Source organism: Aotus nancymaae, unplaced genomic scaffold, assembly GCF_030222135.1.
Source record: "Aotus nancymaae isolate 86718 unplaced genomic scaffold, 86718_ANA_hifiasm-v0.15.2.pri h1tg000059l, whole genome shotgun sequence".
Lineage (NCBI taxonomy): Eukaryota > Metazoa > Chordata > Mammalia > Primates > Aotidae > Aotus > Aotus nancymaae.
The window spans coordinates 14,831,161-14,843,648 of NW_026988473.1; the positions used below are offsets into that span (position 1 = coordinate 14,831,161).

At 40.0% G+C, this 12,488-nt stretch overlaps 1 protein-coding gene and 1 non-coding gene across 7 annotated transcripts in view; one reads left to right on the top strand and one right to left on the bottom strand.

The window, feature by feature from the left end:
* CSTPP1 (centriolar satellite-associated tubulin polyglutamylase complex regulator 1) overlaps positions 1-12,488 on the bottom strand; it is a 216,443-nt gene that overhangs the window by 103,483 nt on the left and 100,472 nt on the right. The window lies entirely within an intron of this gene.
* LOC135270368 (U4 spliceosomal RNA) lies at positions 109-249 on the top strand. Its single transcript, XR_010338515.1, has one exon. It is a non-coding gene; the product is annotated as a U4 spliceosomal RNA (small nuclear RNA).

Below are 12,488 nucleotides of genomic sequence, written 5' to 3' on the forward strand. Positions count from 1 at the left end.
ATCCCAGCACTTTGGGAGACCAAGGAGGGTGGATCACTTGAGGTCAGGAGTTTGAGACCAGCCTGGCCAACATGGTGAAACCCCATCTCTACTAAAAATACAAAAATTAGCTTTGCACAGTGGCAGTATCGTAGTCAATGAGGTTTATCCGAGGCATGATTATTGCTAATTGAAAACTTTTCCCAATACCCCGTCATGACAACTTGAAATATAGTTGGCATTGGCAATTTTTGACAGCCTCTACGGAGACAGAAAAAAAAGAAAAATACAAAAATTAGCCAGGCATGGTGGCAGGCCCCTGTAATCCCTGCTACGTGGGAGGCCAAGGCAGGAGAATCACTTGAACCTGGGAGGAGGAGGTTGCGGTGAGCCAAATCATGCCACTGCACTCCAGCCTGGGCAACAGAGTGAGGCTCGGTCTCAAGAAAAAAAAAAAATTCTGTCTATACTCTCCCTGGCCTATACCAGCTGCCATCAGGATCACACAGCTTATGGGGATATAACTGGAGTGTCTGTTCCAGTTTGGGGTGGTATTGTATATCTCTCTGACAATAACCCCAGAGACAAATCCCATGTGCCAAAGAACATAAAGGGTCCAAACAGAACAAGAAAGGAAAATAGAAACAAGGGTATAAAGTGGCCCCTAGATGAGAGTATGAAGCAAAGCCCCAGGGCCCAAGTGAGTCATTGTTTAAGCTGGGCCAGGGAAGGGAAAAAATATACTCCATTGCCTTTGGGTTTTCCTGCCAAAGAAATAAAGGCTGTAGAGCCTGGTATAATCTAAAAATGGAAATTCCACCAAAGAATAGGCAGTTATCCAGTAATCATCCCTACCAGAGCAAACTTTAGGTTCCAGAATATTCCTAAATTCCCTGAGAAGTAAATCATGAGTGGAAAACATGTTAATCTTTGTGGAAAAGCAGACATTAAATTGAAGATGGCAAGCAATGGAGGAATGGTGGTAATTCCAAATGCCAGTTTTCATTTGTTGGCCATTTAAAGGGGCTAGGGGAAAATTCTGACTCTGAATGAAACAGGAAAACATTTCAGGAACCATCTATTCCGTTTTCCTTCTCCCAGACCAACTTCATGGGAAAGTGTCTAACTTGTCTTTAATATAGAGTATGTTTTCATTTAGGATAAAATCAGTTCCTTCTTGTTAATATTAACAGCACTGTATGAAAAAGCAAATTATATACCCTTCTTTCATGGAGAGCTAGCATAGACATCTACTTCTAAGACACTCTGAGGAAGTATGAGGACATTATCTGACAAAAGATTAGAAAATGGTTTTCAAAAGCAATGAAAGTGTTAACCTAACCATGCAGTGCTGTTTTCTTAAGCAAAGGAAAATGAAAAATACAGCAAATGAGCTGTTATAGGTAAATGCAGTAGGCTGCATTTCCAGCAAATGAAGTCTGAAATGATAACACTGTATCCTAAATTTATGAAGCTATCCAGCAAAGAAGTAGTCCCAAAGTGTGCTTCATACTCTAAGGGGAAAAAAGTTGATGTCTCGGTCATGGTCTAGTGAAATTATAGCTTCGGGATAGCTTTTAAAGACCATTTCAAATGCCAAATTTTGTGTAAAGTCTTTTCCTGATTTTATCTCCCATTCCCAATTTCCACCATGTCTCACGTATAACTCTCTAACAGTGCTCACGATTTGCTACTTTGTTTTAAAGTTACTGGACTTTCCCCTGTTAGACTGTCAGTTCTATGAAGTAAGCACTTAGGTTGTACTCATCTTTGTCTCTACTATATTACCTAACTCACAGTTACTCACAAATATTTGTGGAAATTGATTTAGAAAGATAAGGTAAATAGGTAAGTGATGCCAGGTAGAATGCATCTTTGAAGCTAGCCACACAGGAAATACTGAAAGTCTGTATCTTACTAATTTTTCTAAACTCCAGGCTTTGGGTCTGGAATTCACCAGCTTTATTTTGATTGGTATTTTCCTGGTATATCTTTTTAATAACCCTTCTAGGTCATTTTGTTTAGGTATATCTCTTGTAAATAGTATATGCTAGATTTTGCTTCTCTACCCAACCTTACAGTCAGTATATGTTAATGAGTGGCTTTTTAGTGTATCAGATTAATTTCTGACCTGATATCTTATTTTGTCTTTCCTATTACCCATTCTTCTTTGCCTTTCCCCATCTTCTTTTCCTGCCTTCTATTGTGTTAGTAAAGTTTTGTTTTGTTTTAATCCTCTTCTACCCTCCCTGTTAGTTTGGAAGTTATAGACAAAATCTATAATCTTTTAGTATTAAAATTTGACATAATCAGTCAGGCATGGTAGTGTATGCCTGTAGTTCTACTCAGAGGCTAAGGATGGAGGATCGCTTGAGCCCAGGAGTTTGAGTCCAGCCTGGGCAATATGGTGAGACCCCATCTTAAAAAATTAACATAATATTTCTCTCCATGTTTTTCCCCAGACATGGTCTCACTCTGTCACCCAGGCTGAAGTGCAGCGGCCCCATTTCAGCTCTCTGCAACCTCTGCCCTCCCAGCTCGAACATCAATCGTCCCACCTCAGCCTCCCGATTAACTGGGACCAAAGGCATGCATCATCACACTCAGCTATTTTTTTTTTTTTTTGGATTTTTAGTAGAGACGGGGGTCTCACCATGTTGTCCTGACTGGTCTCAAATGCCTGAGTTCAAGTGATCCACCCGTCTCAGCCTCCCAAAGTGCTAGGATTACAAGCATGAGCCACCGCGCGTGTCCTACCTATACATTTTTGAAAATGTCTGAAAATACTCATTATCTTTATAACTCTCTAGAACAAGACAAGGGGCCAGGCATGGTAGCTCATGCCTATAATCCAGCAATTTGGGAGGCTGAGGTGGGTGGATTGCTTAAGCTCAGCAGTTTGAGACCAGCCTAAGCAACATAGTGAAACCCTGATTCTATGAAAAAATACAAAAATTAGCTGGGCATTGTGGCGCATGCCTGTGGTCCCAGCTACTCAGGAGGCTGAGGTGGGAGGACTGCTGGAGCCAAGGAAGTCAAGGCTACAGTGAGGTGATCGTGCCACTGCACTCTAGCCTGGGTGACAGAGCAAGACCCTGTCTCAAAATAAATAAAATAAAAATAAAAATAAGACAAAGGCCAAAACACACTTTCTGTAACTTATGTGCAGTCTTCTCATCGTCTGATATTATTTTTTAGAATGTGACTAGGATCTATTTCTTTTTAAATTGGAAAACTTTTTTAATGTGGTAAAATATACATAATATTTATCATTTAACCATTTGCAAGTGTACAATGCAGTGTCATTAAATATATTCACAATGCTGTGCAACTGTGAACACTGTACCCAAAACTTTTTCAAGATCCCCAACAAAAATTTGATATTAATTAAACACCAACACCCCATTCTGCCCAACCCCCAGACCCTGACAACCTCTATTCTACTTTATGTCTCTATATATTTGTCTATTCTAAGCACCTCATATAAGTGGAATCATATAATATCTGCCATTCTGGCCTATTTCACTAAGAATAATGTTTTCAAGGTCTGCACACGTAGCATGTATCAAAATTTCTTTTCTTTCTTTCCCTCCCTCCCTCCTCTTTCCTTCCTTCATATTTTTTAAATAATAGAGACAGGGTCTCCCTGTGTTGCCCAGGCTGGTCTCTAGTCTTGAACACCTGGCCTCAAATGATCCTTCCTCCACAGCTTCCCAAAGTGTTGGGATTACAGGTGTGAGCCACTGCAGGGCCATAAATTTCTTTTCTTTTTAAAGCAGAGTAACGTTCCATTGTATATATATACCATATATTGTTTATCCATTCATCAGTTGATGGACCCTTGGGTAACTTCCACCTTTTGGCTATTGTGAATAATGCTGCTATGATTTGTATACAAGTATCTGTTTCAGTCCCTTCTTTAATTCTTTTAGATCTAACCCTACAAGTGCAATTGCTGGGTCATACAGTAGTTATAGGTTTAACCTTTTGAGAAACAACAGAATTGTTTTCCAGAGCAGCTGTACTATTTTACATTCTCCCTAGCAATGCACAAGGGTTCCAATTTTTCCACATCCTCACCAACACATGCTACTGTCCTTTTTAAAAAACAGCCAACCTAGAAGGTGTGAAGTAGCATCTTATTGTTTTGATTTGCATTTCACCAATGACTAATGATGCTGAGCATCTTTTCATATGTTAGCCATTTGGATATCTTCTTTGGAGAAATACCTATTCAAGTCCTTCGCCCATCTTAAAATTGGGTTGTTTGGTTGTTGTTGAGTTGCAGGAGTTCTTTACCTATTCTGGATATTCATTCCTTATTGGATATATGATTTGCAAATATTTTCTTCTATTGTGTGGGTTGTCCTTTCCCTTTCATGATATATCATCTGATGCACAAAAGTGCTTAATTTTGATGAACTCCGATTTATTTACATTTTTTGTTCCTTGTGTTTTTTGTGTCATATCTGTGAAATCGCTGCTAAACTTAATGTCATGAAAACTTTCCCCTATGTTTTCTTCTATGAGTTTTATAGTTCAATTTCATTCTTTCCCATGTGGACATCCAGTTCTCCCAGCACCATTTGTTGAAAAGACTATCCTTTCTCTATTGAATTGCACCTGCAGGAAATCAAATGACCATATATGTAAAAGCTTATTTCTGGGCTCCTTAATCTATTCCAGTGGTCTACATGTTTGTCCTTATACCAGTACCATAATACTTGAATTACTATGGCTTCATAGCAAGTTTTATAGTTGGGAAGTTTGAATCTTCCAATTTTATGTTCTTTTTTCAAGATTGCCCTGGCTATTCCATATGATTTTGAGGATTAGCTTTTCCACTTCAGTTAAAAAGGTTATTTGGAATTTTGATAGAAATTTTGTTGAATTGCCAGGCACAGTGGCTCACATCTGTAATCCCAGCACTTTGGGAGGCCGAGGCAGGCAGATCACGTGAGGTCAGGAGTTCAAGAACAGCTTGGCCAACAAGGTGAAAACACATCTCTATTAAAAATAAAAAAATTAGCCAGGGGTGGTGGTGGGCACTTGTAATCCCAGGTACTCGAGAGGCTGAGGCAGGAGAATCGCTTGAACCCAGGAGGCAGAGGTTGTAGTGAGCTGAGATCAAGCCACTGCATTCCAGCCTGGGCAACAGAATAAGACTCCAACTCAAAAAAAAAAAAAAGGGGAGAGAGATCCAAGATGGCTGATCACTAGCAGCTCGGGATTGTAGCTCCCAGAGAAAGCGCACAGAACGAGAGGACGCCACACTTTCAGACAAATTTTTGTTACCCATGGACCGGAAGATTCCCAGCGGAGGAGCCCCACGGGTTGCCAGGGTGACTCTTGTGGCCGGCGTTGCGGTTTTGCCCACGCCCCTGCGCAGTGGTTCTTGGTGCAGAGTAAACGGGACTGATCGATGTTTGGCGCGCCAGGAAGGCAGAGTCGCCCATTTACCTGATTGAAGAAGGGACTCAAGAGGGAAGCCAGACCAGAGATTCCCAGGCAGAAAAGCACCACGAATCTTGATGCCTCTGTTTTGGCCGGCGCAGTGGGTTGCTCAGATTTTGGTGCTGGGAATCAACAAGTTGGACGTCCACTCAGAGACCTAATTTGAAAGTAGGCAATTACAAAGACAACAGGTGGATGAACTCACAATGAAGGGAAGAAACCAGCGTAAAAAGGCTGAGAATACCCAAGATCAGAATGCCTCTCCTTCTACAGGTGATCACAGTTCCTCATCAACAAGAAAACAAGACCTGATTGAGAACGAGTGCGTTCCATTAACAGACTTAGGCTTCAGAAAGTGGAATAAGGAACTTTAGTGACTTAAAAGAACATGTTCTAGCTCAATGTAAAGAAACTAAGAACCTTGAAAAAAGGTTTGAAGAAATCCTAATGAGAATAGACAATTTAGAGAGGAATATAAGTGAATTAATGGAACTGAAGAATACAATACGAGAACTCCGCAAAGTATGCACAGGTTTTAACAGTTGAATTGATCAAGCAGAAGAAAGGATATCAGAGGTTGAAGACCAACTTAATGAAATGAAACGAGAAGACGAGATTAGAGAAGAAAGAGTAAAAAGGAATGAGCAAAGTCTCCAAGAAATATGGGACTATGTGAAAAGACCTAATTTACGATTGATAGGTATACCTGAATGTCATGAAGAGAATGAATCCAAGTTGGAAAATATTCTTCAGGATATTATTCAGGAAAACTTTCCTAATCTAGTAAGGCAGGACAATATTCAACTCCAGCTAATCCAGAGAACACCTAAAAGATATTTCTCAAGTAGAGCAACTCCAAGACACATTATTGCTAGATTCACTAGGGTTGAAATAAAGGAGAAAATTCTAAGAGCAGCTAGAGAGAAAGGTCACGTTACCCATAAAGGGAAGCCTATCAGACTCACAGCAGACCTCTCACCAGAAACCCTACAAACTAGAAGAGAGTGGGGGTCAATATTCAATATCCTCAAAGAAAAGAATTTTCAACACAGAATCTCATATCCCGCTAAATTAAGCTTTATAATCGAAGGAAAAAGAAAATTTTTCACGAACAAGCAAGCACTCAGCGATTTCATCACCACCAGGCCTGCTTTACAAGAGCTTCTGAAAGAAGTACTACAAACAGAAAGGAACAACCAGTATCAGTCATCCCAAAAACTTACCAAAATGTAAAGAGTATCTCTATAATGAAGAATCTACATCAACTAATGGGCAAAATAGCCAGCTAGCATTAAATGACAATATTGAACTCACAAATATTAATATTAATTCTAAATGTAAATGGATTAAATGCCCCAATCAAAGACACAGACAAGTAAATTGAATAAAAAGTCAAAACCCATCGGTACGCTGTATCCAGATCTATTTCACAAGCAACGACAAATAAAGACTCAAGACAAAGGGATGGAGGAAGATTCACCAATTAAATGGAGAGCAAAAAAAAAAAAAAGAAAAAAACCAGGATTTGTAACTTTCGTCTCTCACAAAATAGACTTTAATAGTAACAAAGACTAAAAGAAACAAAGAAGGACATTACATAATGGTAAAAGGATCAATGCAACAACAGGAGTTAATGATTATAAATATATATGCACCCGATACAGGAGCACCCAGATTCTTAATGACTTATAAAGAGACCTGGACTCCCGCACAATAATAGCGGGAGATTTTGACACCACATTGTTAATATTCGACGGATCAATGACATAGAAAATTAATAGGGACATCTATGATTTGAACTTAGACCTGGAATAAGTAAACTTATTGAATATTTATAGAATTCTCCACCCCAGGTCCACAGAACATACATTTTTCTCAATATCACATTACACCTATTTTGAAAGTGACCACATAATTGGAAAACTGGAAGTAAATCACTCTTCAGCATTTGCATAGCATTTCACAGACTTAACTGAAATATTGGTTGGCTGTTTGTTTGTTGTTTTCTTCCCTTATTCCTTCTTGTCTCCGTTGTTAAGCACAATTATTGGCATAAAAGAGGTTTTTAATACATATTTTTAGATTGCATTCCAGCCCGGGCAATAGAGCAAGAATCCTGTTCTCTCTCCCCCTTTTCCTTTCTCTTTCTTTCTTTCTCTCAAAAAATAAAAAAAAAGAAAAAAGAAAGAAAGAAAGAAAGAAATTGTGTTAAATCAACCAGCCTGGCCAACATGGCAAAACCCCATCTCTACTAAAAACACAAAAATTAGCCAGGTGTGGTGGCACACACCTGTAATCCCAGTTACTCTTGTTCATTTATTTAATTAAATAAAAATAAATTTAATTAAAAAATAAACCTATAGGGTAGATACATTGTAGAACCTGCATTACTCAGGCTGACCAGACAGACTAGAGAATGAATTTAAAAGATAGTAAGTGCCTCCCAAGTAGTTGGGTCTACAGGCGTGTGCCATCATGCCTGGCTAATTTTTATATTTGCTGTAGAGACAGGTTTTTGCCATGTTGCCCAGGCTGGTCTCGAACTCCTGGGCTCAAGTGATCTGCCCACCTTGGCCGCTGAAAGTGCCAGGATTACAGGTGTGAACCACCCCAACTTGGCCTCAAAGTCAGTTTTAAATAGTTCAACTATTTATTTTCTCTGGAGTAAATTTATGTTTACTGGGTTTATTGACTATCTTTCTCAACATTGGTTTTCCTCATGAATTCTGGAATTTAAGCATATAAGTTCATCTGAAGTAGGAGGCTTTCACTCTCTCCTGTGGATAGATCCTAGTTCAGAACCAGGTCTTGCACTGGATGACTTACGGCTCCATTCCTGATACAATATAGTGATATCATAGAGACTGTCACTGTACCCCTAAGGAGGTTGGACCACTAAGACCTGGCTGCAAGGCTGTCTGCTTCCTCTCACACCTCAAAGTTTTTGTTTTTTCACTAGACAGGGTCTTACTATGTTGCCCAGGCTGGTCTCAAACTCCTGGCTCAAGGGATTCTCCTGCCTCAGCTTTCCAAATAGCTGGGGCTACAGGCATGTACCACCACACCTAGCTAAACCTCCAGGTTTTATGTGAGCCATTTCTCAGGTAGCAGTCATAACTTTTTTTGAGTCTCCCTTAAAGTGGTAGAAGCAGAAGGGGCTAGCTCCAGTCTCCTGCACTGTGTGTACACACTTTTAGTCTCCACCATTCCACAAGAAATGAGCTTTCAGTTTCCTACGCCTTCTGAACTCAAAGCACAGGAGGCATGTGGTTACAGTTCCACTTACTGCACTGTGGTTTTATTTAGTTCCTGGTCCACAGATGAATTTATATTAACTTTATACATGGCTATGTCCTTAAAATTCTCTTCTTAGAAACTTTTATGTATCATTACCATGTGTCCACGTGGAATGAATAAGAGGCCCAAGTCATAAACACTGCAAGCCATCATGACCAGAAATCCAAAACAAACATTTGGCCTACCAAGCTTAAAAATGCATATTTGCACTAATTTTTCATTGTATTTGACTAAACCAAAAAGTTGTTTAATAGACATTAATCTTTCCTCTAAAGTAAAACAAAAAAGTTCCTAAAAATATCTTAAAGGCCATACAGAAGTATACCATATGTCTGCCATAAACAGATTTTGCCAAAACCAGTATTCAAATTTCATTGAGCAAATTTGTTTTTATTCTTTAAGTTGTTGGAGTTTTTCCTTGAAGATTTTAATTTTAAAAAATTTTGACATATTGTAATTTCAAATTTACCAAGAAGTTATAACAGCACAAATAATTATTGAATATTTTTTTACCTGGATTACTCTATTTTGCTACATTTTCTCTCTCACTTTTTCTCTTTCTCTCTAGCTCACTCTCTCTCTCTCTCTCTCATTTTCACACACACACACAGACACATAAGTACATATGTATATACATATTATCAATTTTTGGAACTATTTAAGAGTAAGTTGTTAAAAAAAAAAAAAAGTAAGTCGTAGACAGGATGCTCATTTACTTTTAAGAGTATTTCCTAAAAATAAGGAAACCAACCAACCTTCCCTTCCTTCCTTCCTTCCTTCCTTCCTTCCTTCCCTCCCTCCCTCTTTCCTTCCTTCCTCTCTTTGTCTCTCTTTATCTTCTTTTTTTTTTTTACACAGGGACTTTGCTGTTGCCCAGGCTGAAATGCAGTGATGCGATCATAGCTCACTGTAGCCTTGAACTCCTGAGCTCAAGCGATCTTTCCACCTCATCCTCCTGAGTAGCTGGGACTACAAGCGCACACCATCATGCCTGGCTAATTAAAAAAAAAATTTGTTTTTTTTTGGTAAAGATTGGATATTGCTTTATTGCCTAGGCTGATCTCGAACTCCTGGCTTCAAGTGATCTTTCCACCTCAGTCTTCCAAAATCAGCCTTGAAAAGCCACTGAAGCCTAGGTTTAGCAACATCATTGAGAAATGCAGCCTTAAGTTAAGTGGATCCTTGCTGGGGCAAAGGTGGCATGGGCAAGACCACTTGCAGTTGCAGCCTGGCCATCCAGCAAGCAAAGGGGCAGGAGAATATTCTGATCATCTCCACAGACCTGGCCCACAACATCTCAGATGGTTTTGTCCAGAAGTTCTCAAGGTACCTACCAAGGTCAAAGACTCTGACAGTCAACTTCTTCACTATGGAGATTGACCACAGCCTCGGTGCAGCATAGCTGCCCAGTGAGTTCTGAGGACAACATGCTGAGCATGAGCAAGTTGATGCAGGAAGCCATGCAATACTTCCCCAGCATCGATGAGGCCATGAGCTATGCTGAGGTTATGAGGCTGGTGAAGGGCATGAACTTCTCAGTGGTGGTGGTTGACATGGCAATCAGCAGATCAAGAACCAGGTCAAACCCCTTCATCTTACAAACATGCAACGTGCTAGGCCTGGGGGACATGAACATAGACCTGCTGTCCTCCATGCTGAAGCAGACACTGCCCATCATCTACTCTGTCAGCAAACAGTTCAAAGGCCCTGAGCAGATGACCTGCATAATCTGTGACTGTAACCCTGAGTTCTATCCCTGTATGAGACAGAGTGACTGATCCAGGAGCTGGCCAAGTGCAAGATTGACACATACAACATCATCATCACCCAGCTTCTCTTCCCCAACCCTGAAAACCCTGAAAGATATGTGAGGCCTGACACAACATCTAGGCCCAAGTATCTGAACCAGATGGAAGACCTGTATAAAGACTTTTGCATTATGAAACTGCCACTGTTTCCCTATGAGGTGCAATGGGCAAAGTCAGTACCTTCTCAGCCCATCTTACGGATCCCGATAAGCCCTGCAGCACCCGGCACCATTGCCCCAGCCCCAGATGCCACCATTTTATGCCCAACCTTCACTTTCCCCACCCTCCAGGACAGAGGTTACACAAATCCCACCCCTCGGCCATAGTACAAGGGGAGCCACTTGGGGAGCCGACATATGGTAGATGCACCTGTCAGAAATAATTGAAGCATACCCTGAGAATGACCCTGTGGTCTAAGATGAATGTGTGTTCAGAGTTCTGAGTGAAGGAATTTGGGAATGGCTAACCCAGAGATTCATTCCTTATCTATGAGAACAACTGAACCATCTGATCCATTCCATGGATCACAGGTCACATAGGGGATTGAGGCCCTTTGTTTTGGGTTGGATGAAGGTTGCCAGGTGGAGGTTGCTAAGGGGAGGGTGCTAAATGAAAATGCTGTATAAACTGCAGGCTTTTTAATAAGTGGTAGTGGTTCTCCTGTTCAGCCTGCTACCCTTGGACTGCCCTGGATATAAATCCCCTCAGTAAACACTATGTTTCGTTTGCTGGCTCCGTGTCTCTTCTTCAGCCTCTCAAACATGGTGCCATCCCTATCGAAGTCAATAGGGGTCTAGCACAACAGGAACAGGGAGGGAGTCTATTCCCCTGGTGGGAGTAGAAGTGCTATAGCTGCCCTCCCTGCCATCTCTCCCTGCCTCTTGCTCTTCAGTAAAATGATCTTAAACTGCAAAAAAAAAAAAAAGTTACAATGAAAATGACGTGTAATGAAACAAAGTTATTTGAAAACCTGTTGTATAGGTTTCTTTGTAGAATGTACTTCAATTTGGATTTGTCTGATGCTTCCTCATAATTCAATTCAGGTTATGTCCTTTGCCAGGATTATCACAAAGGTAATGCTGAGTTCTTCTCAGTGCCTCACATCCAGGGGGCACTTGCTGATTAGTCTAATTACTGGGGATGTTAACTTTGATTCTTTGGTTAGAGCAGCATCAGCAAGATTTTGCCACTATAAAGTTAGCCTTTGGAATGCATAAGTATCCTGTGGGAAGATAATTTGAGTCTGTAGAAATATGTAGTTATTCTTCAAACTTTCATTCATAAATTTTAGTATCTATTAATAACTGTTGTCAGAAGCAATAATGAATATGAAGGTTTTGCCAAATGGTGATCTTTTTCCAACTACATCGTTTCATCTACATTTTTAAGTTGACCTTCTACAATAAGGAAGAGCTTTCCCTTCTTTCTTAATTATATCATTGTGAACTCAGGGATTCTTACTTTATTCAATAGGTTATAATCCTTTAGTATCATTATTTATTTTTATGCTCAAATGATCCCATATTTGGCCATGGAAGCCCTTCAAGCTGACTTCTGTGTCCCCTTGACATGTCCACATAATTCTCTGATCACTTCCTTCCTTTCTGATAGAATAAGATGTTCCAGGATCATCTTCTTCGTTCCCTAACTTAACCCGGAGCCAGCCATTTATCCAAGAAGCACAGTTGTTTTTAGTAAAGAATAGTGTTTAGAAACCAAGATCTAGGTAAGTGCTGGATATGTTTATTGCTCCATGTGCTCACTGCCTCTCAGAATGCAGGGTTAAAAAACAGATGAAGGTGTATATTTATATACACACAATACATGCGCACATACACATCTATATCCATTTCTATCTACATCTCTAACTGCATATGTATCTATAAAAATCTATGAATTCACACAGATTTGATTCCAGTTCAACACTACAGTTTATATTCTATCATCTCT